We start from the raw sequence: 23,778 nt of genomic DNA, 5'->3' as shown, positions 1-23,778 counted from the left end.
TTGTTGCCCATCAAACCTCAGCTCCCTAGTTCCTCTGAAATGGCCGACTCCCAATACTCCTCATTGTTCCCCTCCCCAAAGGCGAAGAGAGGAGACGAGAGTCTCGAGTAACACGCAGAATTTGCCATAAACTTGGGAATCATCAACATGACCCGTGATCGGTAGAGAGAGATGCGCTGTGACTAAGCTTTCCTGAATTTTAATGGCATCATGTTTAGCCCAGAAAGCGTGCCCATGCGTGCCAGAGTGATTAATGGCACAGTTCGTGCAGCTCATTGGTCATACTTAAATTAGGTTAAATACTCATCTGCTGTTTTGTTGGGCTGAATCTCTGTGTTTCTTTTATTCCTGTTTCCCTGGAGGGCCTCCTCTTGTCTGATGGGGAGATACTTGCCTGAATTGGGGCAGAAACGCCCAGTGACCTTCCAGGCAGCTGTGCTCCCAGGCTGCCCAAGGTCAGGAAGGACGAGGCGTGGGGCGTACACAACACTTCCCACTGTGACCGCGTCGCCTTTCTCGGGTGAGGCATCACGAGGAACTCAGCAGCAGCCAGCTTAGAGGTTCGGACTCCTGATTTGTGGCAAATGAAATCATTGGATAAAGTTGGATGTGGTTTGATGGCCCAGGGACTTACTTAAACATCCATATGTCAGTCTTTTAACACCAACCTCCTGTAAGCCCTCCCTCTCTTATGTGCATTCGTAATTTAAATTTTGAGTTGGAGAGTCCAGGAACTCTGCCTCCTGAAATTGTATAAATATTCCTCCCAGATAGGAAACTCTCCACACACCACAGTTACATTTGTGGTGAAGAAGGGAAAGTCTAGGATAGCAACTTCAGTGAGACCCTTTCATGGAGAACTGTAAGATCTTATTTTTAAAAAAAGGGGGAGGGGGGCGCCTGCACTGGACAGTCCTGAACATAGCAATACCCAGATGTAGCAAATGTTGCCTTTTTCAGCTGTAACCTCGACAGTACAATTTGCCCAAGAGTCTATTCCGTGTTTCTTCTACCTGTCAATCCCCTATTTAGATCACCCTATATATCAACCTTTAAAATGTAAGACATTATTTTATTACAGTCTGAGAATGGATCCTTGGGGAGCTAGCTAGATGTACAATGGAAAATTCCAGATACCAAGAACAGTCAGAGCTCAGCTTCACAGATAAATCAGTTTAATTGGTAGCTGTGGCCTCCATACCAGCTGGGCATGGAAAACAAAGTGTGGTGTCTGCACACCTCTAATTAGGAAAGAATCAGGGGATGATTCTGGAACTCACAGCATCTCCAAATTTTCCAGCCTGGGAGGCCACCCTCTCCATTAATATCTCAGTAAATACTCTAATCCTCCATGACACGTTCCTATAGGAAATCCAGCTTTGTTCTCAGCATTATCAGTGGTTCCTGGGAATCTGCAGGGAGGGCACATTTTCCTAGAACTCAGCTCTCCCTCCTAGTCCCAACTTTTTAACACTCACCGGGGACTATATTATTATGACTATAACAGTTGGCTTTTTTCTGCATTGTTTGGCCCCAAATATGGACACTATTAACCCAATATATGCAATTCCCTTATAAATTGTTACAGGTGATTACTAAGTTGAGAATCATTAAATTGCACATAGGATATTATTATTATTGAAGTTTATCATCCATGAAGATACAGGAGGCCCTTCCCCGGCAAGCAGCTTTTCCCTTGGGGCCGTGCATCAGGCCATGCTCCTAGGATTCACGCCACCCCCACCCCCACCCCGGCCCCGTCTTCTCTCCCTGAGTTCCAGGGGCTCAACTTTGTGTCTTTTGGGCAGTGGAAGGAAGAAGCATTGCTTCCTGTTACCGTAATGCTCACAGCAATCAAGAGTGGATTCCTCTTTCCAGACTAATCTCTGCTACCTTTTTCACACCCTTGCTGGGCATTCTCTACAGTAACCTCTTTGATCATCTCATCATCGTAATTGTGATTGAGTCGCACCCCCAAATCCATTCCCTATTATTTCAGTTCCAATAAATGAGGGTTTAAAATTATCCATAATGAGAGAAACCAGCAGCATCCTTTTCACAAAGGGATGTTTGAAAGCAAATGTATTTGGAAACATTGAACGCGTATGTGGCTGAATGACAGATTCCGGCATGTTTAGAAGCTCACTAATATGTCAGTATGTGACAGCCTCTTTCTTAGAGCTGTCACACTGTTGTCTGCTTCAGCACAGAAGGTGTAGGGCTTTCTGACATGGGAAGAGGAGCGGCCTGAGTGTGTCCCTCGTCACAAGCAGGCAAGCCTGTCCCACTGCCTTCCAGAAAAGGCGGCTTACCCCACAAAACTGAGAAAATGTTCTCGGTGTAGAAAAACCAGGTATTCTCTGCAGGAGCATACAGTGGGCGGCAGCTGGAGTTGTGTACTGAGCACTGAGCCTGGAGTGCAGAGAGTAAGTAGGCTTCTCATCCTGTCTCTGCCGGCCTCCCACTTGGATTCCTCATTTTTAAAAATACGGAGTTTGGACCAGACACCCTCCCCCTCTTCATCTGGCTCTTAAAACTCTGCAGGACTGCCATCGAAAACTATTAAAGTCCGATGAATGTAGGACCCCCGCCCCAGCCATCTTGCTACAGACTATCAGGATTCCACGTGTGAAAATACTATACAGATGAGGGCCTGAGGTTTACTGAAAGCTGAACGTGTCCTGGACACCAAGTTACTGTATAATTATTTGAAACCCACCACCACCCTCTCCTGTGTCATTAATGTCAAAACCCGTCCTCTGAGCAGAGGTAGCCGCCACCGATCCTCGGCTTCCTCACATATTAACAGAGGCTTTGATGCAAAACATAGAGCAGTTACTAATCCGAGGGGCTTTGGACTAACAAATCTCACTCCAGCCCTGATTTTCTCTCTGGGTTTCCACAAGCCTCTGCGTGAGAAAAGCAAGAGGTCTTAGATCTTAGCAGGGCCCACGAGAAGAACTGATGAGAGCATTAGGCGTGTGGTCCACGGAATGGCCTAAATCAGCGCTGTCTGAAAGATCTCTTCCTCCAGAGGCCCATCCAGGTTAATATCTAATTTTCTCTGCGTTCCAGCATATATGAAGGTTGTCATGGTAACTGGGTGAAAAGTTTAGCCAATAGAATCTGTCACTTTTTAGGCTTCCTCAGATATCTGCAGGGTTTTCTTAATCTTTTTTCTCTCAAATCCAATCTACTTTTTTTTTTTTAAAGCAATCTGTTTACCAATTAAGAAAAGAATTTTTTTTTTGTATTTTTAAGGAGGCATTTGGTATGGTCAGTGATTATGGGTTCGTGGACTGTTACAGCTGGAAGATATTATAAAGGTCACTCAATCCCTTCTTTCCCCACTTGTCAAATAAAAGCAATTGCCAGGGAAATTGTTAAAACACAGATTGTTAATTTCCACTCCAACCTACTGATTCAGAATTTCATCAGACAAGAGAATCTGTACTGGAAACAAGCATCTCAGCTAATGGTATCGTCAAGTAAGGTTGGGCAACACAGATCTCATTTCGTGATTTCCTTTTGTAGGTGAGGATTCATTTTGGTTACACAGGCACCGTATAAAAAAAAGGAGAAAAGATTTCATAGCCTTGGCAGGGTTACACCCTAATTGACAGAAACTGAAGATTGTTTCTGATGCAGCTGAAACACTGAACTTGGTTCCTTTCAGCTCCGAGAACTCTTAACTTTGTTGAGCCCAGAAAAGCAGGGATTACTCTGCGTTAATCACAAGAGTGGCCTTCCCCACTCTCCCAACCTCGATACCCCTCCCTGGACAGGCCACCGTGGAGAGAGTCTGGGCTCCACCCAGAAGATTTGGATCTCCTTTTGGGCTACACGCTTGCTCTTTTAGGACATGTTAGTTTGAGTGTGTATTTTTCATTCTATTTTCTGCATTTGTAAGTTTTCCCTTTTGATTATTCTACTCGGGTAGTGAGCTCTGCAAAGGAAGCACGTGTGCAACTCCAAGTTCTACACGTAACGTCAGTTACGAATTTCACCGAGGAGCTGGAAAGGAATAAGGAATATCCTAATTAGCCGTAGAGGCATTAAGCTGTGGAAAATAGGGGAATTACTTTCTTTTGCAGAGTTTGCTAATCGCCCCCGACAAGAGGTATGAATCTCTCCTGTTATACTTGCAGAAAATGTGTGGCTTTGGCTTCCAACTGGGACACTCTGGAGATATGAAGGAAGTTGCACACACAAAAAATTAACGTTTGAACAGCTAGAGAGAACAGTTAGATGGCGGTTGAAATGAAAATGCATACCCGTATTGTCTTTACACACAGTCTGAAACACTTTGGGGGTCAGTGGAGGTACTCTTCCCACTCTACAGCTGATGGCTTCCATAAATATCAGTCCAGTATCCATACTTCATTTTAATTACAATTTTTAAACATGCAAATGTAATACCTAAGCTGACTGTAATTTCAAGGGATGCATGGCCATATTTTATTCCAACTATATATTTGTAGAATAAATTTTGAGTCATGCTGTAAAGTTTATCCAACTGCTTGATGATAGAAATTGAGAAGTTGTTCTAGTCACCAAACTATGAAAATAAGACCAGTTATCTGTATGCAAGTCCCAAGGAATGTTTGCAGTTCTTTTTTATGTTTGGCAGAATTGTGGTCGGGACAAAGAGGAGGAAGTTCTTCTGGAATTATTTTGCATCCATTCTAGGATGTACTTGTAATATCATAAAACCTATTGATTGGAAATCCGTAGGACAGATACCTGGTGAACGGCCTTTAACTCACCTCTAACCCCTCAGAGGTGCATGTAAATGCACTTTCCAAGATCTCGTCCAGGGCTTTGTACTTGCCTGTGTTGCTTTCCAGCTCCAACAGCTCAGCCCAATTAGCAAGTCCTGCTTGTCCTCCTGGACTTTCTCTTAATCCTCCCTAGACCTCTCTAATTTGAATTATTTTGTGTCATCCACAAAGATTTGACAGTTGGGCCTCCGTGAAATCAGAAACTAGAATTGCAATTAGAGTTTTTTTAATCATTTTGCATATTGTATTGCTACACTGGGAAAATATTGGAATCTAATTAAAAGAAAGGGGAATTGTTCATTTGCTTGATATGTCACTTTTTCTCTTTTAAAATACAGACTTAAAGAAAAGCTTGCTTATCTTCAGGAGCTGCAGTTACCTAACAACAGGGACTACTGAATACACATGATGCAGAAATTCAATGTCAAGGAATAATACATGCTTGAAGAAAGCACAATTACAGTGAGATTTAGAGGATTAGGAATTCTCTAAGGTTTTTTTTGTTTTTGTTTTTGTTTTTTTTGTTTTTTTTTTAGTTTTAGTTTTTCTGGCTCTTGGCCCATTCCTTTATTTGTGGAGTTATTAAAAAACATGATTACTTTGATGACAATTGTCTTTATCTAGCTCTTTTTCAGCAGGTGGTAAAGCTTAGTCTTGTAATTTACTGTGACGCATACAGTGTAATTTCATTTGTGTGAAGTTCAAAAACACACAAAAACTCAACAATCAAATGGTTTAGGGCTATGACATGTGATCAACTATGAAGAAAACCAAAGGGACGACTAAGGCCAAATCCGGGAGCACAGTTTCATCTGAGTCAGGAAGACACAATAGGGATTGGGTCAGGGCACAGAGTGTAAAAGAAAAATTACATCTGACTCTTCTTCAGCATGGGAGGGAAGATGTCAGTGAAGACCACTGTAAGAGTGAGAGGGACGGAGGGAGGGAGAGAGAGGCTGAACTCCATCGACCCAGAGGCGGGAGGGTCTTCCAGCACTGAGATGAGCCGGTGAGAAAGTTCTGGAGGAACCTGGTTCAGTGAAATTAGGCCATCTGTGTTTACTGACTGCCCTCGTGGGAGTTAGTCTCCTACCCTCTGACTGAGACTAGGAGATAGGGACCCGATCTTTCCTGATGACTGCATCTCAGTCGAGTGGTTCCCGGGTCCTAGAGAAGGACCTTCCTGGGCTGTAGAAGATTTGTGCCTCAAAGAAGCAGAGAATTTACACTTGCGAGTTTCCCGCGTTTGTTCTCTTGGGTGTTTATGTTGTCCTCGGGGGCTTACTGAGATTTTAGCATCAGTGTCCATGTCAGTGTCGGTGTTAGTCTTTGTATTATTCACTTACTGTCATTTTAATAGAGGCTTAAATTCTCTAGGTAAAGAGGGAGATTCGGGCCTAGAATCAGGAAGAGACGGGTGTGAAGTGTAGTCCAGCTGAGGGGGGGACGTTAATGCCTCCTTGGTCAGCAGGAGGCTCCTGAGGCAACACTGAGGTTCTTTTTCCTAAGATGTAGCAGACACACAGCTGTTCAGCATGACTCTCTCTGCTTCACTTGCACTTCACACGTTTTCTTTACTGTTTAGTAGGAGCAGAAATGGAGCTGAGTGCTACTTGATGGAGGTGTTGGTGGCACCACGCTCTGCCCCGGTCAGCGGAGGAGGAGGGGGCAGTGGCTGTCCCGCTACCGGGGGAGCAGAGCTTGCGGGACGGATGCTGCATGTCCCTGCACTGTGCTGCAGGGTGCTTCTCTGTCATTTTCGCTGGCTGTCCTCCATCTCTCTGAAGGAGAGGGCAGTATTTTTACCCTTGATTTACTGGCGGGAGACTCAGGCAGAGGGGACATTAATTGTTTCTTTCTAACATCACAATAAACGCGCAACCCTTCAGGCTACGTCCCTCCCTGGAACTTAGTTAGCTACTTAGGGAAGATCTTTCAACACTTCCAGGTCTCGGGGGTAACATTACCGGCTTTATTGTTGCCAGTCGACAAATCGGCTCCCATCTGTCTACACTGACTGTGTTATCGCGCGGCAGTGCCCTGAATGTTTCCCCGGCCGTCTCAGAGAATGAATGTGCCTCCCTAAGCATCCAGCTTGACGCTAAGGAGGGACTTAGGCGTTAGGGAAAATTTGCCTGGCAAGGAAGTTCTGGAGGGTAGACTGCATTGTGCTTCTCCCGCTGTGGCTGTGGCCCTCTCCAGGAGGACACTGACTGTCGCTCTGGGTCTCACTGAAAGATCTCAGTGATACCCACAGGGGCTACTGGGAAGCAAATGTTTAGAGACAATAACTAGCCAGCAGGCACAGACAGTGCCCCGGACAGACCCTCCGGGCACTGCCCGAAGCTTGACACCGCAATGTCGTGCATGTGGTCAGCAAGGGACAGAGGGCAGAAGCCAGCCAGAGGGGGCGCCCGTGCTGGAGACCATGTGAGAGGTGCCTGGAGAATTCACAGCTCCTCTGCTCAGACCGCTCAAGGTCAGAGCAAATGCAGAAGAGCCAGCTGACCGAGGCTTAGAAGGGAAGTGACAAGTAGGAGGAGGTACTTAGGAGAGGCATGCAGGGTCTTGTCAATGAAAATTAATCAGTCGATCTAAGAAAGAAATGGGAAATTTTTATTCGAGCCAAATTGAGTGTTATAATCTGGGAAGAGCAACTCAGAAAGCTCTGAGAACTGTTCCGTCAGTTAGAAGTCAAGGCGCAGTTTTTGAGAGAGGGCTGTACGTTAAATGACATATTATTGACAGTTTACATAATCCAGCTCTAAACGTCATGGCCCTTCCAAGGTCAGGAAGGTGTGTTACCTTTTAAGGAGCTGTCCTGGTGCTGGAAGAATGTTGCTCTTTATGGTTAAGCAAGCGTTCCGACTGATGGGGGCGGTTTGGTCAGTGCATAATGTAGGGATGCAACGCACAGTGCGGGGGGAGGAAGGAGGTCAAAGGGCAGAGAGGAATTTTTATGTTTAAATTTCTCTTGCCTTGCCATAAAATCCAAATTTTATTCCCCAGTCTCAATATGACACCTTACTTGCAGTACAGCTCCAGAAACAAAGAGTCATCTCACACCCTCTCTTTCCTTCGCATCTTAAAGACCGACAGCAGCCAACCCACAGCAACAGCACGCTCGGGCATGGGCGGAGGGGAGAGCCACCGAGGAGCCATTCTCTCCACCCACTGGCACGGGGGCCGCCGCCAGCTTCCGGGACTTCCGCATGCTGATGACCGCCTTGCCAGATCTCTTTAACAGTCTTTAGTGACTTTTAATGAGCTCCCAAACTGCTGGTCCCAAAGTTTGACCCTTGGTCCATTTTCATCATTTTGCTTTGTTTTAGTCCATGAGCTCATGGCAGGCACATAGTGGCCCAGGGAAGGATGTTAGCCAAGTTCCATATGATCGAGATGAATGGGACCTCTGGGTCCCAGTGCTCAGTGACCCTCCCCTTGACCAAGCTCCCTAGTGCTCTAGAATGAAGCCCAGTCACAGACCTAATAGTGTTTCATACATTGAAAAGTGATGTTGGTCCAGAATTACCCCAAGTGCGATGATGTTCACCTCCATATCTGCTTGTCTGCTAGCCTTCCTTCCTCTTCGGTTTCATTACTAACAGACTTTGAAGATATTCTAAGTCTGCATACATTATAATAACATAACATGGGGAATTCTTCATGGTTGAGAAGGAAGATCTGTTTCCCTCTGGCTTTCTTCCTACTCCACTCCCAACCTTCAGAAAGACACTTACACCACTGAGGTTTAGAGCAAGACAGTATCACCCTGGGATGTCTATTTCTCAGAATATTTTAGTGTTAGATTTTAAAATACACATGTTGGTTTTAAAAATTAGAATGAAACCTTAACATGTTTAGTTTCTTTTAGCCAGTGATTTTTACACGCATTATATCAAATTGCATAGTATTAGATTTTGATAGTGTGTGTATGTGTGTTTGTGTGTGTATATACACACACACAGAGAATTTGAGTTAAAGATAGTGGAGCGCCCACATCTCTTTTAAATTTTCACCCTCAGCAGCCTGCACTAAAATGGTAGCAAAAGAATGTTTAAAAAACAAACCATAAATCTGCAAGGACAAAACAAAGTAGATGAGGGACTTCAATTCATTTTAGGAAGGTGGAAAGCTAATGTAAGGGAGGCAGTTGATTTAGCAGGATGGAGAGAACCACTGCAGGGGGAGCCTATAGGAAGGGTGACAAGAAAGGGGTCCACTGGCTTTCTAGCCTGAAGACTCAGCACAGGGGATACCCAGTAGTTTGGAGGCAGAGCATAGATAGAAGCTGAACAGAATACAAGTTGAGGGTCAGTGTGCAGAACTGTCAGATGCCCAGTATCTTCTCACTCTCACACAACCAGGTAACTAGGCTTCTCCCCAGAAGATGGGACTGTTAAGATTTGAAGAACTTGAACAAGGAGACACACATCTTAGTGGTTCGAGACCCTGCTGAAAATGAGTGGATTTAGTGAAGGTCTACTGAAGTCCCCTCCACTTGCAGAAAACCAGAATCCAAACAAGTTCCTCGCACCTTGCCCCAACCCCCAGTACTCCTGCCAAACAGGAAATGAGAGAAGTTGTTACGGGGAAACAGATGGCCAAGGATTACCGAACATCAGAGAAAAGCATTCACTATGATTAGGGAAGAAAAAAGGAAGAAATATTTTTTAAAACTGGAGAAAACAAAGATAATGTAGGAACCAGGAGAGAACTCCTCTCAGGTGAGCCCTGCTGACACGCCTGCCCCTGACGTCATCAGAGGAGTCATAATAAGACCGTTGAGTGTAGATGAGAGATGGACGTCTGTCACACTGACAGGGGAATGAAAGGATGAGTCCCGAGGGGTGGAACTTCCCATGTGCAGCATCCACGTTAGAGGTTATAAAGGTTAAAATTTAAATGTGGAATCATCCGGTCTAAAGTCATCATTAGCTGTTACGTGCTTTGCCGTAATCATGTAACTTACTAGCTGCAGAATCAAGTTTAGAATGCAAGATTCTTGATTCCCAGTTCAGTTTGCTTTCTGCTATTACTTACCTCTACAAAATGGGTGTAAACATCTGATTAAGGGAATTTATGTTCCCCAAATATATAGGGCACATAACGTCACCTTTATGTATTTTTAGATATAAATATGACCTATCTAAAACCCAAATAGCCAAAAAGTAAGAATCAGTGGTAGTAATAATTCTGATCACTTTTTTTTCAAATTTGGAAGAGCTTTTCTGAGATGATTTGCTAGGCTCCTTTAAAACTTTAGCCTAGGACTGTACTTCAGTAAACATATATACACACCAAAAAAAATTTAGCCTAGGAAATTGTATTAGGGACTTTCATTTTCTCTTGGTAAATTTTCCTCAAGCACAACATCCAATATGGTCCACTGTTCATTATTTTTAAAAATAGATGGTGCAGCGCTCAAATATTTGAAGACGTTATTAAGGATTTGTCTTGTGAGTGTTTGGTAAACAGAAGTCACTTGTATCTGCCCTCCTCTTCCCCCATCTCCTCGAATTACAATCCATCCAAAACGGCAGCCTTAGTGTGTAGAAGCGAGTTGTGCCCCTGACTTGATACAATGGGAGGGAATTATAAGGCAGGTAGTGTGTGTGTCTGACTCTCTGGGCCTTGTTCTCTCCTCCCCCTTTCAGAATTAAGGGAATTTTGGAATTTACCATACTGGACCCAAATCTGGAGACCAGTGTCTGGCCTGAAATGGGAGGTCACTTGTGTTTGTGTGCAGGTGCGTGCCCTTCCTGACACAGCGCTTCCTCTAATACAGCTTCCCTAAAAGCTCGCTGGTCTTCCTCCCTCCCCACTGTGTTGAGTGGGAGCTGTGCCCCGTTGCCCACCTGTTCTACTGTGGGTTTCTGGTAGATGTCCGTGGGCTGCCTCTACATCAGTGATACGAAATGAACCTCATTATCATTCTACTCCCCAAGTTCCAATTCTAGCTAGTAATGCTCCAATTCCTGCAGAAGCAGTGTTGAAATACAAGTATGATTTTAAGGACTTCAGAATGTCACTAAGAAAACAGGAAGATAAAAATTAGTCCGTCCTCATAAACCCAGGGGATCATTCTATTCAGGTAGGTGAAGACTCTCAGGTGTCAGCTCTTTATCTCTTGGGGGTTTTTATCTACTTAAAATTCACTTGTTGCTCTCTAAATTCACATGTAGCTTAAGGCAAACATTTGAATTTCTAAAATGAAACCATGTGCCCCAAATAAGCTTAGAGGAAACAAAAATAAGGCAAAAATGGAAAATCCTCCAAAATCAGCGAAAGCATTAAAATGATGATGCTCTTTCTGAACTCACTTCAAAATAATGTATACTCAAGACAAGCTTAAAACTATGGAGACTTTCTGGTCCACAGAGCCTTAAAGCAAAAGCAGAAAATTACCTCAGGGGCAACTTCATTATATGTATTTCTGTTCCTGGGACCCACGCTTAGACGCTCTGACTTAGTTGGTCTGGAATAGAGCCCGGGCAGCAGTATTTTTAACTTCCTAGCTGATTCACACGTGCAGCCAGGGTCAAGAAACCCGCATGAGCAACGTCTGGCAGCTCTTCAAACAGGTGTTGACATCTCCCCTCTCTACACGCCCTGCCACACAGCCGCCCCTTCCCTAAAACATACACACACACACGCACGCACGCACGCACGCACGCACCAAATTTTATTCATTTGTATATTCATTTAATCCTCAAGTTGAATGTTGGCTCTGTGCAAAGAGCCATGCTTCTGTCCCCGGGAAGCTCTCCATCGAGATGTGGAGACTGTGAAAAACTGCATGGAAATGGGAACAACCCTTGGGGTGGAGGGAGGGCAAATGAAAACAAGCACATTTTTTTCTAAAGAGGTCACTTCCTCTTTGCTCCCAGTTCCGATCTTTCTGGGCACTGCCGTTAGGTACTGGCTTGGCCCCTAGTATGTGTGTGAGAAAGAAAGATGGGAGCACCCTTAACAGTTTTAGACAGTTGTACATTCGAGACTTCCACTTTCCACCATAACTTCTGTTTGTAGTTTATAGATGGAAGAATGTCTGCAAAGAGAAATAATTCCTAAGTAAGCAAAGCTTCTATGAAAGCATGTGGCTCTGCCCAGCCCCACTGGACTGTCTTATTGCCCATCTGAAAATAAGACTGACACCGCTATGATCATCCTCTGGTTGAGAGGGACATTCGTTAGGACATTAGTTAGGACATTACTTAGCCAACTATTATGCTTTCAGGCAAACCAACCCCAGAGAACTCCAGGGAGATGATCATTGGCCTTTCAAAATAGGCACCTGGCAGAGAAGGTGTGCACACAACTGCAATGAGGAGGAAACAGAGCTGACGCAGTGTGACAGCCAGTCCCCAAACCCGTAATGGAAGGGTCGACCCTTACATGCACACAGATGAGGAGAGAGAGGAAAGGAAATAACACTGAGCTTTGATAAGGCGCCAGCTCTAATGACATGAAAGGCTGTGATGGACCACAGACATGGAGCCTGTTCAGAGTGGAGAACAGAGGACTGTGGCATCCCCTATCTAGGCTAACCTGGGGCTCCCTTTGGCTGCCACGACGCAAAAGGGGAAAAATCTAGAGGGTAAAATTTTTTCCGAAATTGTAAATCCTCTCTGGTATCTTCTATTCTTTTCTTTGTATCAGATTATAGTTCCACAAAGTCAGAGCAAGTGCACAACTAAACCTGGATTATGAGGAATCTCAGAATATGATCTGTGTTTGGGGGAGGAATAGCATCAGCATAGTTTCAGATAAGTTACTAGAAACTATGTCAAGTTTAAAACAGTCATTATCTATGGAGAACCTGCCTTGGACAAGGTATTACGCTAGATGCCAAGGCTGAACAGATAGAGTGAGACAGAAACCCTACTGAACATATACAATCCAAAATTATCGCCCCAAAATCTGGATGTACCTGGAGAAGCCCTTCTGTGCAGACATTCCGGAGTGAGCTGCAATCTGTCCTTTGCTCAGAAATGTATTCATGCGATAAATCTTTGTCCAGACAAGTGCCAGGCTCTGCTTGGTATAGGGAAAGTTAAAAGATCAGCTTAGGATACAGAAGCCCCAGAAGCTATCACAACTGCAGCCTGTTATTTGCCTGATCTCTTTTTTTTTTCACTGCTGTTTAAAAAAAAAAAAAAACCCACATAACACAAAATGTATTATCTTAACTATTTTAAGTGCACAGCTCAGGTGTGTTGAGTATAGGGACATTATTGCACAACAGATCTCCAGAAATTTTCCATCTTGCAAAACTGAAATTCTACACCCTTTAAGCAACAACCACTGATATGAGTATTTAAATTCCTAGAAACAGAAAGTAGAATAGTGGTTTCCAGGGGCTGAGAGGACGGGAAAATGAGGAATCGTTGCCCGATTTCTTCTTAAATCTCAATCTCCCCTTTGACTTCTCTTTGGGTGGACATTGTGGCCACCTGTCACTGCCTCTAAGGACAGGCGCAGCTCTGCTTCTGGAAGTGTTGTCGCCTCCCTGATGTGACAGCCCTGCTCCTGCCTGCACTCAGTTTCCACTAGCTTAGATCTGTCCCCTGCTCCCCTTCATCCTTTCTGTTTCTTGCCTGCTTGTACCTGCTGCGCCAGAGCACACGACTTCTTGGGTGTTCATTATCCACGCCGGATCTTACTGTTTCTCATTCCAGCCTGGATGCAGTTTACCTCATCCCTTTTCAGCATCCTCGGTATTTCTGCATAGTACACATCCATTCCCCCTCCCTCCTGAATTAACAGGGACAGTCACTGTATTTCTGGAAAATGCTTAAAATCCCACCCTTACATTCTGGGTAGCAGGGAACAGTGAATGAATTTAGACCAAGAACAACCTCAGAAATGTCAGGGTTCCCTGTCCAATACCTGGGGATCTTGGTCTCCAGCACATTGCTATTCATACATCACACAAATGTTCTGTAAATGATGACTGAGAATTATGTGCAAATTTAAAGGCTCTCCAGACAATTCTAAATATCAGCTTCAATGCAAGACTTTACCTGCTAAAAGCATCTATTTATGGTTTGACACTCTGTCTCTGACATTTTGACGTGACACGTATTCCATCAGCCTGATACGTTGCCGCCTCCCAGGGAGGCACAGTGTCGCTAACGCAGAATTAAACATGTTGCTAAGCCACTTTACAGCCCTTGCAAAGCACATAAAGGCTGTTTGACAATTACCCCCCGGAAGGCAAATAATCAGCACACCTCTGATTCCCTTATTACTAACCATTATAAAATCCTGTGCTGTGATAAACAGACCTAACAAAGGCATTGATTTTCACAAGACTTCCCAAGAAGAAAACACATATATCTGATATAAGAAAGACACAGGGGGGGGGCCCTCCGTTTTCCTTTGTGTCTTCAATTTGCTGGGAACTGCTCCACGAAGGGCGCTGGCTTTCACTGTCAGGCTAAGGCTTTGATTCCTGAGTTATGGAAAAATCATCGCTCATCGCCTTAACTATAATACTAACGGATGTCTTACAAAGGAAAAGAACTTTACTTTTTTTGGCTGCTTTGTAGTTAGAAGACTAATTTTAACCCAAAGGTTTCTGTTTATCTCCCTCTTTTTCTCTTTTTTCCCATTTAATTGCTGGTTAGAAGGAGGCACTGGTCTGCACCAGAATGCACCTGGGCAAGCCCCTGGTGTTTTGTGTTCCTTGGTTTTGTTTCCTCGAGCCACAGAGACCCCTGTGCTGATTATTCTTTTCTCACTCAAAGTGCTGTCGTTCTTCACCAGTGTCCTTTTGACAGAGCTAAATAAGCAGTTATTTGTGGTACCCAAAGATAATTTTCTAGGGGGAAGGGTATAGCTCAGTGGTAGAGCACATGCTTAACATGCAAGAGGTCCTGGGTTCAATCCCCGGTGTACCTCCATTAAAAAATAAATAAATAAAAGGATAAAATGAATATTAATATTTAAAAAGAAAAAAAAAGGAAAGAAAAGCAAAGATAATTTTCTAAAGAATTTTATAAATATATTCATAATCCCTTCTAAGTGTTTACACAGAGAATATATTTGTTCAATTCATACTTGACCTGATAATTCATACGGCATTTTTATGTCCTATATGGTTAAAGACCTGTTTCACTTGAGCTTGCAAAAGAGATGTGAAAATGACCCACTGTAAATTTTTTATATTGAAAATATCGGACCAAAGAAACAAAAAGTATACGGTGACAGCACAGTAGGAACTGAGAAGAGCTTAAACTTTTAAATTCATGGAGATGTGAGTTCAATGCGACTTGGGTGGCTGATAGCTTAGTAGTCACGTTAGCTGGGCAAGGAGACTGAGCTTCAGAATTCGCAGTTATGAGAACAAGAGCTAAAGCGGATTCACAGGTAACGGAGTGTCTACTTTGGAACCGTGCTAAGTGCTTTTCATAGAATGGCTCCTTTGATCCTCACAACACCCCTATTCTCACTGACATTTTCTTGGAAGAAGAAATGAAGTCACAGAGCAGTTAAGTAATGTTCTGAAGGGTGCACAGCTAGTAAGTGATGGGGCCAGGATTCTAAACCCAGGCAGTTTGTCCCCAAGGTCTATGTATGTTCTAACCACTAGGCAAAACTCCCTCTCTAAACATCTACCTTGCAATTAAATGAGGTAGCATGTGAAAGTTCATCTTGCTATGCCTGGCAAATTATAGGTGTTCAGAAGAGTTAATTTCTTCCTTTAAAACAGATAATAGCAGTAATTACACTATAAGAATAATGTTCTTTATATCACTCAGTATGCATTTGTAAGATAGTCAAAGGTACAGAAATGTAATCAAAAAACATAATTGTCATGGCTGCTTCTATTGAGTGCTTATTAGATGCATTATTTTATTTAACCTTCATAACCATCCTATCAAGTGGGTATTATTATCTTATCTGTATTAGAGACAAGGACACTGAGGTTTAGAGTCACATGGCTGGTGAGTGACAAATACCAAAACCCACGATAGTCTCACTACTGCACTATTTTGTATCATGGACTGTCAGAGGGAGAGAGTATGGAAAACACTGTCATGCTCATTCTGAAGCTAAAATTATATAATCAGTTTCAGAAATTTATAAATAAAAATTAGCAATTGGGAAATTCTTACTCGCTAATGACTTCAGCTGCTGCCATGTCTTACTGATCTGGGGGCCACCAGGAAGGCCACTTCTACCCTCTGGACTTCAGAGCCCTTTTCTAGACAGCAATGTCTCCATGCTTTTTGACTGTCATAGAAGGATGACACCGTAAAGTAATGTGACCGAATTCTGTAATTGCATCAATGGTATCTCATAGAAAGAACAAAATTTTTATGGAAAATTTAAAGATTCAAGAAATGATCTCTAAATTAGACATTAGTTTTATAAATAAAGTCACTTAAGGTTTCCCTTGAGAGCATTTTTTAATACATATTTCTATCGAAGTATAGTCAGTTTACAATGTGTCAATTTCTGGTGTACAGCATAGTGCTTCAGTCATACATAAAGATACATAGATTCATTTTCATATTCCTTTTCACCATAAGTTACTACAAGATATTGACTATAGTTCCCTGTGCTATAAAGTATGAACTTGTTGTTTATCTGTTCTGCTGCATAAATATTAACTTAAGAACTGCAAATGTGTAATGGCATTCTGTTAGGTTTTATGAATGGTAGGGGGTCATACAAGACATGGTCTCCCCAGTTAGAAGCTTAGAAGGACAGAGGAAAGTTACGAGGTAAGCCCTTGAGTATTAAATGATATATCAGAGCAGTGTGGTGAGTACAAATTGTACAGTTCCAAGAATTCTTTCTCTAGGAGACTCTGATGAAAAGATCATTGTAAGCCAGCATGATCGTGGAAGAAACTGTGGAAGATATGGGACTTAATTTGGAAGGAGAAGAAATTTTTGTTGGAAAGAGTCATCAGGAATGTATTCAGGACACAGTAAAGAGATGGAATTGACTGAACCAAAAATTCATATTGTAAAAAATGAGAAATAGTTACGGAAGCTAGTTGAGAAAAAAAGCTCTCATTCACCTAAAGATTTGCATCTTCTAATTAGATATTTTCTCAATACTTTTCAATTGAAAGTATTTACTTGTATGTTATATTATCCTGGACGTATCCAGAATTACACCTGATTCCCAGAGTTCTGTCTGCACTCCATCCCTTTCTCTCTTCAAGAGTATTTTTCTGATCTCTAAATGAAAGAGAAATTTCCTTGTAAGCATAAAGGCAAAGGAAAATTGATAACTAGGACTACATAACAATTTAAACTTTGTGTAAGTAAAAAAATAGCAAATAAGATAAAAACAAACTAGAAAAATATGTTGACATAAAACTCATACATGTAATGTATTTTTTAAAGCTTTTAAAAATCAAGAACAAAAAGGAAAAATAACAAACCAGGTCACCAAAAAAGATCCAGAATTGTTCAGTAAATGGGTAAAAAAAAAAAAAAATGTGAAGTTCTTTCCAATCTAACAAATACAAACGAAAATAAAAATAATATTTTATCCTCTCTAAAATTGATAAGATTTTATTTTTGTTTAATAAACAAAAAGTGATAGGGCATTTCCAACAAGCAATTTTACAAAACAAATCAGGAATCTTTAAAATGTTAATAGTCCTTGAAAAAAAGGATTTTCACTTCTAAAACCAGATCCCAGAGAAATAAGAATAGATCACGCACGAGTTTTCTTCATAGATTATCATCCCAAAATTATAATCGTGGAAAACTGTGAGGCAGTGGTGTCTGAACCCTCCAAACAGAAGGAAACGGCTCAGTGCACGTAAGTCCAGCCACGTGATGGTATTTCCTAAAAATGAATCCCATGAAAATGCTTTGAAGGCTGTTTGCATGCTCACATTATGATGGTGTGATTTCAATAAGTCATACTAGAAGAGTGACACGGTATTGTTCCAGTTATACAAATACGTATTTTTGCATGTATTTACATAAATCTGGGGAGAAACATAATGAAAATGAAAACATAATGAAAGATATTAACAAGATTAGTTCTTGTCAGTGAATTTATGGAAAGTTTATATTTTCTTCTTTATGGTTTTATGTGTATTCCAAATACTGTAAAACAGTCATTTGTGTACTGAAAAAGTTTGGATTTTAACTACCTCTTTTTATTTAATTTGCAATTTGGCCATTTTTAATCCAGTAAATTTAAGTTTCTCTTAATGGTCAAACTGAATATTTAACAATTTTTAATCTTAATTTTCTTCCTAGTAATATCATACACTTTTAAATGCTGCCATAGCCTCAGCTATGGCTCTGACAATTCAAAGCCAAAAAGCCTGCCAATTTTTAAAAACTTGAACTAATTCTCTGTATTTTGGTTTGTAGTATAACAAATGGATGTTTTGACTGCACTTTATCTACTTTGGCTAAAGATAGTTGGCAGATGAAGGGGTGATTAAATGACCAATAAATAGAGGAGAAAATCTGGGACATGTTTTATTATTACTTTATATAAACATTCTGTTTGTGAATTATTTCTAATATTGCTATAAAGACTAATTTGAGCAAAGTCTCAGGTCTTTCTTCCAAAGAATATGTCGTTTTATTTTTGTCATTTCAAATTTTATGATTATGTTGGGATTATAGAACAAAAGATAAGAAATTTTATGGGTTGTCAGATAATTATGGGAACAATTACAAATTTTCTTTAAAAAAAAAAAGTGAAGTCTAAAATATTGAGACATTGAGAATGTTTTCTTTTTGCTCCTCTGTTGTGTGTCTTTACAGCAGGATGGAATGATAGAAAGCACTGAGCTAGGAGCCAGGGAGGCTGGGTGTGAGTCTTGAATTCCTCTTATCAGTGGTGGAGTGTGGGTGGTTTCTCTGAGACAGCTTTCCCACCTATAAACTAAGAGTGAGTCCAATAGGCTGTGTCTAGTAATCCGATTTCATCACCCAATGACACTGGACTATACTGCCCTGAAAGAATCCATCACCATGACTTCCCTCGCTGGCTTTTTTTTTTAAACAGAGCTGGATAATAGAAGTAAGAATTTTATTCTTAAAAGGAAACTAGAGTGGTAGGCGTGCTGAGTTGCTGATAGAGGATGTGCATGTAAACTTCAGCAAACACTGACAAATTTGGGGAAATGAGTCTATGCTGCCTAACTACAACTTCACTGAAGCGGAGAAGCCAGCCCTCTTCCTTTAGGAAACGGGCCTGGGCCCCTCCAGGATATGTCCACGTGGTCGGGGAGGTCTGTAGTTCTGTGCTGATCATACCCTGAGAAAACTTTCAAAAGTAGGTCTGACAATTTGCAAACCATAGACAGAAACAAACAATATCAGTGAAACTGTCAAGTAATCCCCGGTTTTGAGCCATGCAGAGCCCAGGGAAGCCTGCCAAGGTAGTTAGGAGCAGAAGGTGCTCCCAGGGACGTAGATAAATGAGCATCTCTTATGGCCTTACAGGACTTAAAGCAACTGGATTTTGTAGGCCATGTGCCAGAGATAATGGTTTGAAATTTTAATATTTAAATATTTTTCCTGATGTTAATTGATCATTATCTTTTGAAGCTGCTTTGGGTTAAAGGTGGTAAAAATCCTCTCCTCCAGTAGCCTGTAGGAATTTATTCCCCTGTTGTCTGTTGAAAGAGGCTGTGCCTCTGTGTCATCTAAAAGGAGTCGCCAGCGACACTACAGATTAAGCCAGATTTCCTGCATCCGCGTCTAGTTCTGTCACTTCCCACACTGGTGCCCTCCAGCAAACAAGCTATTTCATGATTGTACCCCTCGACTTCCCCATCTGTAAAATAAAATAATGGTAGCACTTATCCTCTAAGAGATTAGGCAACTGACGAGGTTCCTGGTAAGACCTACATAAATATTTGCCGCATCTACTGTCATATTTATAAAAGTATGAGTGTAAGTCGTAATCCTGTTTTACACCGTTCAAAACAGGTTCTTGATCCAGAAAAATATTTTCAGCCAAAAGTTTTAATTCTTGCAAAGTTACCCCATTGCCGTTAAGAAACAACAGTGTGATTATTAGGGAGGAGTCCGTGAACGTCTTGGCCGTCACCATTTCCGTTGCCTTCTTCCAAACAAAATGCGAAGCGGGTCCTTATCCCACCATGTTTTCATAGTGTAACCCTGATAGCCCGGCCACAGTCCGCTCAACCAGGGCTCCGGGTTCTTTCCTTGGGTAGCCTCATGCCTTCACGTGAGCGCTCTGCCCAGTAGAAGGTTCCGTACTGAACAGCAAAAAAACAGCCCAATCCCACCTTCTCCCAGTGACTTTAGATAAAAGACATGCAGACTATATAGCTTTCTACAGTGGCCTCTGTTCACTTGCAAATTTTAGCATCCTCGCTGAAGAGGGAGGGAATTTGGGGGAAGTGAAGGGAAAAAGAGAATTTAAACATTGTGGGGCGTCTCTTCTTTCTACTCGTGGAATTTTCCAACCATTTTGTGTTTCATAGAGGAGCTTGAGAGAGTTGATTTCCAGGATGTACTTTGGTCAACATTACCAAAAGGCATGCAGTTTTCTGTCTAGAGGTCAAGAATTTAGGAATATGACTCTTTGACCCCAAAAAGGGCATTTCTCTTAAATCATAGGGATCTATGGCACTGATACTACATTTTAACATTTTAATAAACCTTTTAGGTATGCATAACACTTGGAATGCTCTCCTGAGTGGAACACATCCCCCGAAATTCCAAATAAACCCAGAGTAGCACATCTGTTAACTTGATTCTGTGTTTTCCTGCAAATTGCTCACTGAGCACATCCGCTTCAAAGGAAGATGAGACAGAGGCAGGATCTGTGGTTCCTCCTCTGCACCCCGTAGAGTAAGTGAAGGTCTGCTGAGCTGAGTGAGCTTTTAATAGTTTTGTACAATGTGGTTCCTAAACATGAAACGACCACTTCACCTGTTGCGCACCCAAAGATACATTGATCTGTTTTGTACTGTAGTATGATTATCTGTGCTGGAGTTCTTGAGAGATGATGAGATGTGGTACTTCAGGGGTGATCTAAAAGCTCTCCTGTGCAATTTTGGCTCTTCTCAATTTTTCAGTTTTGTACCAACTTTAGAACCTAATTCCCACATCAGCTTTGAATCCACTAGAATTAAAGAGCTCAAACTTTCTAGCCAAACAGACGCGGGTTTGAATCATGCTCGCATCACTTGCATGTGTGGCTTTTGGGAAGTTGCTCAACTTTTCTCATCCGTGGGGGCGCTGTGAGCCTTTGCCACTCAAAGCTCTCACGGCAGTGTCTCTTGTGTAGAAAGAGCCACTGTCGTTGTTGACAGAGTTCAGACATTGAGAGACGCACCGAGAGCAGGAAGAAATCGTCAGCCCTGAGACCGTGTTGGGCATTAGAGGCAGAAGCCGTGAGATGACGAGCAGGAAAGCACCCCAGGAGCCGACAGCTGGGGGGCATTCCGGGACTGCTTGTTCAGTAGCTCGGGCAGTCCGCGTGTGGACAGCACGTTGGCGGGAAACAGACTACTCAGTAAAACTGACTTTCAACAATTCTGGTGTCAAAAGATCCTAACATGGAATTTCATTGAATTCGAGACTTAATCAGCCCGAGAGGAGCTCTGGGTGAAACATCAGTAATAATACACGCCCCCCTTTAACCTGGGTTATCGTGAGAGTCACATGTGTTTATGAATGTGAAGTGACTTTGAAATGATAAAGCCTTTGTGAATGTAAGATGGTACAGACTATAATATGAATCACACTGTAAGTCAGGGCTAATTATTTAGGAGTGTGTGTAATAGAGAAGAAAAAGTCTATGGGCATGACGTGTCTCCTACCCTCAGTTAAAATTTACTGAAAGAACTAAAGGTTCTAAGATCCTTCATCATTAACCATTATATTTCTGCAGTGTTAGAAGCGTTGCCTAGGGGGCAAGCTGGGTTTTTAGAGTTAAACTAGCCTTGACTTTAACTCATAATTTTGCCACTCACTGGCTGTGCGACCTTGGAGAAGTTATTTAACTCCTCTGGGCCTCTAATTCCTTGTTAGAAATATTTCACCAAGAATTAAATTAGGTGACATGGGAAAGCAGCCTGGTCCCTATAGGCACTCAGTGAATGAATGGATGTATCACTCACATTATTACAATTTTGAAACAAAAGTGACAGACTAAATGATCGCGTTAAACCTTTGTTAATCCCTCTAAAATAAAACGTGCAAGACAGAAGTTCCTTAAATTGGGTTTGTTTCACTTGAAAATATCTTCTGTAAACTGCAAAAATGGCAGCACTGTGGTCACTGCAGCCATTCCAGAAATAAAATCTCTGGAAACACCAAGCAGCTGATGCATTCTGCGGCTGACCTGATGGATCCTACGTGATCAGTTATCCCATCTAATGAAAGCAATGTAATAGTGGAGTCAAGTTTATTGGTATAATCCTGATGAGGATTATACCAAAAACTAGCCACTCATAAAGCAACTCAAATGTGTGGTCTCTAGAGTGTGTTGATTATCATGTATCTGAAAATGCCAAGAGATGACATAGAGTTTAATTGTACACTTCAGGTGAAAGCAGGCTTTCAAGACACATCACTCACAGCAGATTCCCATGAAGAGTTGGCATGTTTTCAGTGCTCAGGGTCTCCCAGAGCAGAAGGAGCAGGCAGATGCAAATCTGTGCCTGCCTCAGTGGTGTTTATGCCAAGGGGGAGAGGCCATGCCCTCTACACATGGTGATACAACTCAGCATGTAGCCTCACTCCGTGGGGCTTCTCCTGTTGCCTGGGAGTGTCTGGTGGCTTGGAGCAGTTCAGAGCCAGGGTATAATTCACATGGCAATACCTGGCTCTTCGTGGCCCATATTTTCACACCTACCATTCTCTGCAAACAGAAAACTTTGGGCAAACATGCAGCATGCACAACCAGGTCTTCACATCTGAGAGCATGCTCATTTCCTTCCAGAGAGGACCACTTGGGGTCGAGGATGGTGCGTCAGGGGGTTGGCTGCAAAGGGATTGTCAGATTTTTGTCTTTTGGTTTAGATACAGTTGAAATAGATGTGAAATAGAAGGATGGACTGCATGACCACACTCAAATTTTAACTTCCATAAAACAATTTTTTCTGTAGTGTTGTGTGCATATTATCTATTCAGCATCATTTATAGAGTATTGAAATAAACTACTATGTATAAAATAGATAAACAGCAAGGTCCTTCTGTGCAGCACAGGGAACTATATTCAATATCTTGTAACGGCCTATAATGAAAACGAATATATATATGCATAACCCGATCACTATGCTGTACGCCAGAAACTAACACATTGTAAATTAACTATGGTTCAATTAAAATAAAAAAGAAATCTAAACTGTAACCATATTTGATTGCCAGAGCACTCCTTTTGACTGCTTCAACAAAATATTTCATCTAAGGCATTAATTGAATCCACCAGTTTTGCTCCGTTGTGAAAATTTATCACTTATACAGCCATGTTAATTTTTCAAAGTCATCTAAAATAAGCTTTTTATTAAATTAAAATATTTCTAACCTTAAAATAATATGAAATGATTTTAAATAAATGTTTCATATTTATGCCTTAATGCATAACCATAATTTTCCTGTAGAGTGGTTGTAGTAGTTGAAAGACAAGACTGCAGAATGGTATCTTCAAAGAGTTGAAAGAAAAATAAACAAAAAGAGAGAGCTCGAGACCAAAATAACTTTTATTAAAACAACTTCTGAAGGATTTAATTCATAAAAAAAGAAACCCAGAATGAACGCCTGAGATGTAAGAAGTGTTGATCAAAGAAATTGATAAACATACAGGTAAAAAGTGTTTAAAACTGTCAAATGAAATATTAATATTTAAATTAGTGTTTTAAAAGGGAGAATCAGATGAAACAATTAAAAATGAAGCCTGCAAACCAGGAAAGAAGTAATCAGAGTTAAAGTTTTCTAAGAAGCTTGTATTTGAAGAGGATTTAGAGAGGATTTAAAAGACTAATTAACTTTAGACTTTCTTGAGTTGCATGTGGTAA

The 23,778-nt window shown here is 41.8% G+C and overlaps 1 protein-coding gene across 3 annotated transcripts in view; it reads left to right on the top strand.

Moving 5' to 3' along the window:
- Nucleotides 1-23,778, top strand: part of CNTNAP2 (contactin associated protein 2) — a 1,833,097-nt gene that overhangs the window by 1,538,060 nt on the left and 271,259 nt on the right. The window lies entirely within an intron of this gene.

The sequence above is a fragment of the Camelus dromedarius genome, chromosome 7 (assembly GCF_036321535.1).
Source record: "Camelus dromedarius isolate mCamDro1 chromosome 7, mCamDro1.pat, whole genome shotgun sequence".
Classification (NCBI taxonomy): Eukaryota; Metazoa; Chordata; class Mammalia; order Artiodactyla; family Camelidae; genus Camelus; species Camelus dromedarius.
Note: the sequence above shows the minus strand (reverse complement) of the source record. Positions and strands in the feature narration are given on the sequence as shown.